The sequence below is a fragment of the Hydra viridissima genome, unplaced genomic scaffold (assembly GCF_058129835.1).
Source record: "Hydra viridissima isolate aposymbiotic clone 2 unplaced genomic scaffold, HvirCarnegie_v1 scaffold_16, whole genome shotgun sequence".
Lineage (NCBI taxonomy): Eukaryota > Metazoa > Cnidaria > Hydrozoa > Anthoathecata > Hydridae > Hydra > Hydra viridissima.
This window is the reverse complement of record NW_028324315.1, coordinates 2,309,267-2,317,500: the sequence shown is the minus strand read 5'-3', so window position 1 is coordinate 2,317,500 and position 8,234 is coordinate 2,309,267. Positions and strand designations below refer to the sequence as shown.

At 29.9% G+C, this 8,234-nt stretch overlaps 1 protein-coding gene, 1 long non-coding RNA gene and 1 pseudogene across 3 annotated transcripts in view; 1 reads left to right on the top strand and 2 right to left on the bottom strand.

Moving 5' to 3' along the window:
• Nucleotides 1–8,234, top strand: part of LOC149877309 (uncharacterized) — a 318,348-nt gene that overhangs the window by 296,737 nt on the left and 13,377 nt on the right. The window lies entirely within an intron of this gene.
• LOC149877312 (uncharacterized) lies at nucleotides 2,346–3,437 on the bottom strand. Its single transcript, XR_016447915.1, has 3 exons — nucleotides 3,193–3,437; nucleotides 2,871–2,986; nucleotides 2,346–2,535 (listed from the first exon to the last, which is right to left on the bottom strand). It is a non-coding gene; the product is annotated as an uncharacterized LOC149877312 (long non-coding RNA).
• LOC149877311 (uncharacterized) lies at nucleotides 4,661–7,421 on the bottom strand (annotated as a pseudogene).

The window sequence follows — 8,234 nt, the reverse complement described above, 5'->3', positions numbered from 1 at the left end:
TGGCATACCCATTTCCCTTTAAAACAGTATTGCAGCGACGAGGCATCGAATCAACTAAATTAATGAGAACATCATGAGGAAAATTATACCAACATTCTTTAATCAAACCAAATAAATTGTCTTTGTTGGTTGGTTTTCTACCAAATAATTGCCTGTCAATGTACTCCCAAAGATGCTAAATGGAATTGAGGTCTGGGTTCTATGAAGGCCATTCAAGAACGTTGACTTTTTTTGATTGAAAATGTTCCTTAACAGATCTGGCACAATGCTTTGGGTCATTATCTTGTTGAAAGATCCAATTGCGATTCATTTTGTCCTTTGCATGGAGCACCATAATGTTCTTCATTATGTTTAAATAAACTCTCTAGTCCATATTACCTTCTATGCGATGAATGGGACCCAGGTTGTCCCGACTAAAAATACCCCAAACCATAACATTTCCTCCTCCATGTTTAACAGTAGGTAACTGATATTTTGGTTTGAATCTGTCTCCTATTGGACGTCTGACATCTAATTCCGTCACTACTGAATAGCATAAACTTTGATTCATCTGAGAAAAGGGCTTTTTACCAATCATTAACTGTCCAGCTGAGATGATCTCTCGCAAATTTTGTTCTGGTTCTTAAATATCTTGCAGATATAAGAGGTTTCTTAACTGGATGGCGACCATTCAGATTATTTTGTCGTAATCGACGTTTAGTTGTATCAATGCTTCTGTTTGTGCCATGAAACTGATGCATAATTGAATTAAGTTCGACAGCAGTCGTGGGAGGATTATTCTTGCAAAACCTTACTAATAATCTATCAGCCTTTTCAGTTGTAAATCTAGGTCTTCCAGAACGAGGCTTGCTTTCAATAGTTTTGCGCTGACGAAACCTTTTCATAAAGTGACATATTCCTGATTTGCGCCCATATTCACAAATAAAACATTCACATTTTATCCCTCTAATAACTCTGATATTCAAGTCTAAATTTAAAACATATGTATAGCAACTATAATAACTAAAATAACGAAACTAAACTTTAACTAAAGTAAATTAAACATCAATAAAGTTGCAATTACCTTCATAACACGGTCGCATAATGAAGTAATGATCAGTCCCTACAAGCATTTTTCTACTTTTCGAGCAAAGCATGGTAGGAAGGTCAAGGTTATCCGCTGAACAATCTTTCCAGAATATAGTTTTGATAAGGTTTGAGTAGTCATTTTTCTTTTTATTTAGATTTAAATAAGTTGTTTAAGCATTATTTATTTGTCTTAAATCCATGCCTTTTTTGAAGCAGCAAATACAAAATTTATAACGAAATCACTATGTTCTTTTGCATGTTTAGGAATTTTAAGTGAATGCTTTAAATAAAAACTTCTGATAATGATTGATAATATTGGCATGATATATCAAATGTCAAACAAATGTCAATATAATGGCCACAAGCACGCTCTCAGTTCGTATGTCAACGCGTGTAAGGAGTTATTATGCAACTGTTTACAATTATCAACTGCTAGCTTTTACTAATTGTTAATGGTTAAAGATTGCTTTGCTCTGCTTTTATTTCAGTAAAAATGTAAATAGAAAGTATAAAATTACATATTTGTCTGTAAATTGTGATGTTAAAAAAATATTTTTTAACATTAAAATTTACAGACAAATATGTGCTTTAATTAGTCGTTTTTTATGCTAAATATGTGCTATGAGCTTTAATTAGTCGTTTTATACGAGAAACCCAGCAAACATGTCAGCGTTGAATCAATGTTGAAAACCGGTCGCAAAAGATGTTGCGGAAACGTTGACAAAGTAATCGATTTTGCAAAGATATGTAGCGTTGTTAAAGACACGTTGATTAAACTTTGATGCGTAACGTTGAAAAAACGTTACTAAAAGACGTTACAAAAATGTCGCAACTAAACGTTGAAAAAATGTTACTAAAAAAGCGTTGCATAAACGTCGCAACATAACGTTGAAAAAACGTTACTAAAAAAGCTTTGCTTAAACGTTGTTAAAGCAGTCGATTTTGCAAGGATTTGTAACGTTGATAGTAAAACGTCGACTTAACGTTACTAAAAGACGTCGAATCAAGGTTGAAATATAACGTTGAAACAATGCTTATATATGTATATGTATATATATATATATACATATATATGCATATATATATATGTGTGTGTGTGTATATATATATATATATATATATATATATATATATATATATATATATATATATATATATATATATATATATATATATATATATATATATATATATATATATATATCTTGAATTGGTAAATAAAACAAAATTGTTTGTTGAACTCTACACTTGCAATATTTCCAAAATCGATTTTTAATACAACAGTAATATAGAATGATAAATATAAAAAAAGCCTCAAATATACAATTCATAGATATATATAAAAATATAAAGATTTTTTTAAAGATTTATGTGTGTGAGTGTCTGTATATATATTTATACAATATATAAAAATACAATTTACAGGATATCGTATCGATAGGCCAGGATATCATTGAGATACAGAATCTAAACCAAAAAATAAAACTTTTATAATACAATTTATAATACAATGAAAGATTAAATAAATAAACGTGTATTTTAGAAAAAGCGCTTTACACAAGACACAAACAAAATCATATAACATATCCTAAAATGTCATTAAAAAACTCTAATCTTCCGATTTCTGCTTTCTACAAAAATTTATCGGCGAATATTTCAGAATTGATTTTACAGCTTCATAAATCCCTGCTTCATCTGGGTATCTTTTTGAGACACTCTTTAAAATATAAAATTCAAACTTCTTGCTTAAATACTATTAATAAAAATCTGCATACTTAAAAAGTTTAAACAAAACATATTACCAACTAAAACACGATACAATTTTGTCTTCGAAGAAACAAACTTTTGTTTGGTTTTGTTCGTGGAATTGGTTTGCCCCTTCATGTTTAACAAACAGCGCAGCTCAATCGTTAACAGCCTAAAAAGTTAGTAATTATTTGAATCAATATTTACAATATTGTACAATACAACATTCATGCTACAGGAAAGAAAGCATATAATGATATGCTTAAAAAAGCGTATAATTATATTTAATATAATAAATATATTTTGCAAACACTTTTTAAATAATCCATTAAAAACCATTGCCATTTTGGCTTGAAAAGGTGTAGACAATTGACCTACCGCTCAATAACACATTTTACACTATCTTTTAAGTTAACTCCACCAATTTTCGCTATTTGCGATACCTGCTTTCAAAAAAATCTTTAATCAATGTTTAAATAATTATATAATTAGAGGCAATCTTTTATAAAATCCCTTACATTTTTAAACAAATTAAAAAACATTGAAAGTTGAAAAAACAAAAAGTAATTATGTATAGAATGACAAATTATAATAAATAAAATAAAATTATATTGTTTAATCAACTTTTCAGTTAATAATATAAGGGTAATTCCATGTAAAAGTGGGACAAAAAATTGAAATTTTTCAGTCACCTTCTCAGATTTTCTTTAAATTTTAATCAGTGGTACCTATTAATGAAACATGAAAAAATGCAAAATTTGAACTCCCAAATCGAAACGGTTCAAAAGTTATGACATTTTGAAATTCAGCCTAAAACGTTCATTTTTTTACGAAGGCTGCCATTATGGATTTTGTAGTTGTACTTTTAATTGAATAATTTAAGATCTAGTGGAAGAATGTGGCTAAAAATTGGTACCTGACCATTTTTGAGGGTGCTGAATTCAAAAATGTAGATAAAATAGACAAGCTTAAATTTTTTGATAGTTTTTTTTTTATTTTAAAATGCCCAGTCAAATTTTTTGTTTTGTTACCATGGGTTGCGCTTTCATTAATTCCCGGAGTTGCCCAAGTCTCATGGATTCGATTTTTTTTTCAAATGAATTAGTTGATCCTAGGCTATCTTTATAAAAAAGATGGTTTTGGTTTCTTAAAGTATAGTAAAGATATGTCATTTTGAAATTTAGACAAAAAATTTCTTTATTTGGCCGCTATTCTCTATTATAGATTTTATAGCGATACTTTTTGTGTGAATAATTTAAGTTCTAGTACAGAAATATGACTGAAAATTGGTACCTGACCATTTTTAAAGACGTTGAATACAAAGATGAAGAGAAATTAATCCAATTCCTAATATTTTAGAATAACTTTTGAATTTTAAAATGTCAACAGTCCTTTTTTTTTCTTGTGACCATAATTTGCATTTCGCTTATTTCTGGAGTTGCCTTACTCTCATTGTGAAATAAGATGTTTTTGAAAAGTTTAGGTCTCTGACAGAAAATAAAAAATTCTATTGCTTGGCATAACTTGCATATTTATGATCAATATTTTCAAAAGTATACATGAAAATATAATTTACTATGCAGCAAATTGAAAAAATGATTTCTTTTTTTATTATTTTAATAATTAGGTATTATTTCAAAATATTTGTTGCATGCTAAAACTTTAGGTTACATGTTCAAATGTTGTGTTAAAAAATAAGAAACTAAAATGCAAACTTTTTTGAAAAATATTAAAAACCTGCTTTATTGAAAAAAGCTCATAAATAAAAATGAAAAGGAATAACCAAATATTACTAAAATTGAAGTTTATATCATTTAAATAATGAAAGTAAAATATTAATCAACTTTCACTGAAAAGATAAAACTTGTTCAAATAGAGTTTCATCTTCTTTTGAGATATGGTACTGACGCCCAGAAGAAGGTGTTTTAACAAGAGAAATTACATTCATTCTTGGCACCCAGCAATTATCATCCCGCTTTGGCCAGTAGTACGACCAACTTGGATAATGTGGATGCATAAACTTTACCATAAAATCATCATTCTCTTTATCAACTTCAGAAACCATACCAAGCTAGTAAAAATCGTCGTATTTGCAAAATAGGTATTGTGACATCATAAGATTGTCAATTTTAATAATTTCATATTTTTGTTTTTTGAGGAAGTCAAATGTAAGAGCAAAATCATCATCATCGGATACCCTTTTCATCTTTATTATTGAATGAGAAGATGGTGTAAATTGATGGAAACTTCTTGTCCCAGGAATAGTGGTTGCTATTAAAAGTCTCTGAGTAAGTTTGTTTCTTACTAGCTCCATTTCTTCAGCAGTGAAGTACACAAACGTAATCCCACTGATTGACTTTTGAGAGTATTCAAACATTGCTTGAGAAGACAGTATATGACCTGTGGTTGGACTCTGCAAGCTAGCTGTTGCAACAAGCCTTTTAACAGTGCCACCTATTCCATCGCATGGAGATTTGCCATGGCTTGTTGCAAAGAAATTCCAGATGCAACGAACAGAAAAATCTTGAGCCTGGTGACATAAATTGTAAAAATGTTTGCAGTTCTTATACTGTCCTGCACAGCCATCAGAAAAATAATGAATTTTTGTAATTGTGGGACAAATATGAGTTTTTATATGATTAATGGTTTTATGCATAACTTAATTGATAAATCCAACATCATGGTTCAAATCATCTGAAATTACACAAAAAGAAGATATTTCCAAGTTCACTTTCTTGTAGTAGATGACAACTGGATGAAGGGAACATTGACTCTTGCTCCAATGGTAACTCTGTATCTCGTCTTGTACTACAAAAGTGTAATTCTCTGCAAAATCTGCCAGTACAATAGCCTCATCAATACTAATTGTTTCTTTGAGATGCTTTAGATAGCTAGATTGTGATTTTGCTATAAATGAATGAGAAGTAATATTATCAAGTTTTTCACACAGGAGCTCTATGAATTTATTTAATGGAAGTTTTATTGTTAATTGTTCAGTTCTATCTGTTGTTGTCCACTGTTTAAAATCCACTGACTGTTTATTTTCATCACTGTCTTATTGCTCTTTTGGATCATCATTTTGTGTGAGATACTGCTGGAAATAATTTTAGGCAGCTTGTATGCCAGGACAACTATTGCATCGGTGAACCATGCAAACTTTAGATTTTCTGCTGCAGTCAATCTTTTCAATGATTTCATGGTAAGATGTTTCAAGGCCTATAGCACTCAACATTAATTTAACATTTTGGTGTATTGTACACACACAAACAGAATGTGTACCTTTTGGACCAGCAAGGATGCACCATTTAGGCCGAAGACTGCAAAATTTAGAAAAACCAATTTTATCGCCTGCGTACTTTGTCATATATGCCACATAGAGCTCCTTAAGTTACACAAAATCAATTTTTTTGACATGTTTTTTCTTTCCCCAACACTTACAGTCTTATTTACCTGGCATTTGCCTTGAATACTCATCATCACAATAAAAAAGCTTTACAAGTTCTATAACATCTTTACTGTTCGATGCCGTTCAACCACATCAGGGTATGCTATGATGCCTTTTTGGTCGCTTAAAAACATTGTATTTTGAATTTTGTGTTTTGAAACTGAAAACTCTTTTGCTGCTTTTCTGATAGACCAAGATTTTGGGGTTAATATCAAAATTTGAAGTTGCTGCCTTCTGTTAGAAACCTTAAGTTTTTCTTTCATGCATTCTACATGGAAGTCTAGATCGCCAGCTTTGGTTTGAATTTCCTTTAGAACTTCATTTTTTGGTGCAACAAGATCGGATTCGGTTACATCCAGAGCAGTTGCAAGCTTCTTAATAACTGCTTCTTCAACTTGCTTTATCTTTCTTTTTCCAATTGAATGCTTGTTAGAGGTTTTGGGAAAATGAACTTTTAGAGGAGACACTTCAAGTTTGCATAAAGTACTGTTGAGTAATGATCTTGTTGATTCCATTGTAATTTCTTTTTCCATATTATCTTCAGTTAATTTTATCTCCAACTTGTTCTCTTCTGATTCTTCACTTGATGCTAATTTATGTCTGCATTGTGGACAAAGTTTTTCACCTGGAACTACGAATTTGCCTTTACTGTATAGGTACTTTGCTGTATCCAAGTTGATTTCGCAAAGACTACCTAAAAAAAGGGAAGAGCTCTTTTAATATGTATAAAAATTTTAAAACCTTAAAAAGTTTAAAGTTGCAAGGAATTTAATAGTGCACTTTCAGAAGTCAGCTAAAAGGTTAAATATAGCTAAAATAGAATTTGGCTGCCAATAATTTCATTATTGTAACTCACAACATTTTCAGAAAACTGAAAGTTATGATTACTGTAAATACCTTTTATAACTTTGTTATGCGTATTAAATGGATTGCAGCACCGTGTTAATTTAGTTGTATAACGGTTCAAATAAACATGTTTATAATGAAGACAAATTGTTGGTTTGACATTTATCATTGAGAGCCCAGTCCTCCACATTAATATTTCTCTTTCATATTCAGGAATATCTTCAAAATGTTCAATACCCAGCAACAATGTATATGTTGTGAGATGACATTCACTTTCTAGGTTGATTCCAATGGAGCACTATTGGCTGTTTGCCATGACTAAGAAACTGAATTACCAAACAAGATTTAGTAATTATTTAAACTAAAATTAAAATGATTTTTTTTATTGAAATTTGTTATTGCTAACTGTTGTTTCAAAACTAAATTTAGACGACATAACTGACGTCCCAAAACTTTATTTATATATCACAGAAGGCGTTGCAAAACTATATTTTTCATTATAATTCACATTACAAAACTTTATTTTTATATCAAAATAAACCTTAATAAACTGTTTTTACACACCACAATTGAACAATTGAGGCAGGCAGTTTGTGAAAGTATTACCCCGTTTTATGGTTAAGTAATATTATACCATTTTAAAATTCAAAAGTTATTCTAAAATATTAGGAATTGGATTAATTTCTCTTCATCTTTGTATTCAACGTCTTTAAAAATGGTCAGGTACCAATTTTCAGTCATATTTCTGTACTAGAACTTAAATTATTCACACAAAAAGTATCGCTATAAAATCTATAATAGAGAATAGCAGCCAAAAAAAGAAATTTTTTGTCTAAATTTCAAAATGACATATCTTTACTATACTTTAAGAAACCAAAACCATCTTTTTTATAAAGATAGCCTAGGATCAACTAATTCATTTGAAAAAAAAATCGAATCCATGAGACTTGGGCAACTCCGGGAATTAATGAAAGCGCAACCCATGGTAACAAAACAAAAAATTTGACTGGGCATTTTAAAATAAAAAAAAAACTATCAAAAAATTTAAGCTTGTCTATTTTATCTACATTTTTGAATTCAGCACCCTCAAAAATGGTCAGGTACCAATTTTTAGCCACATTCTTCCACT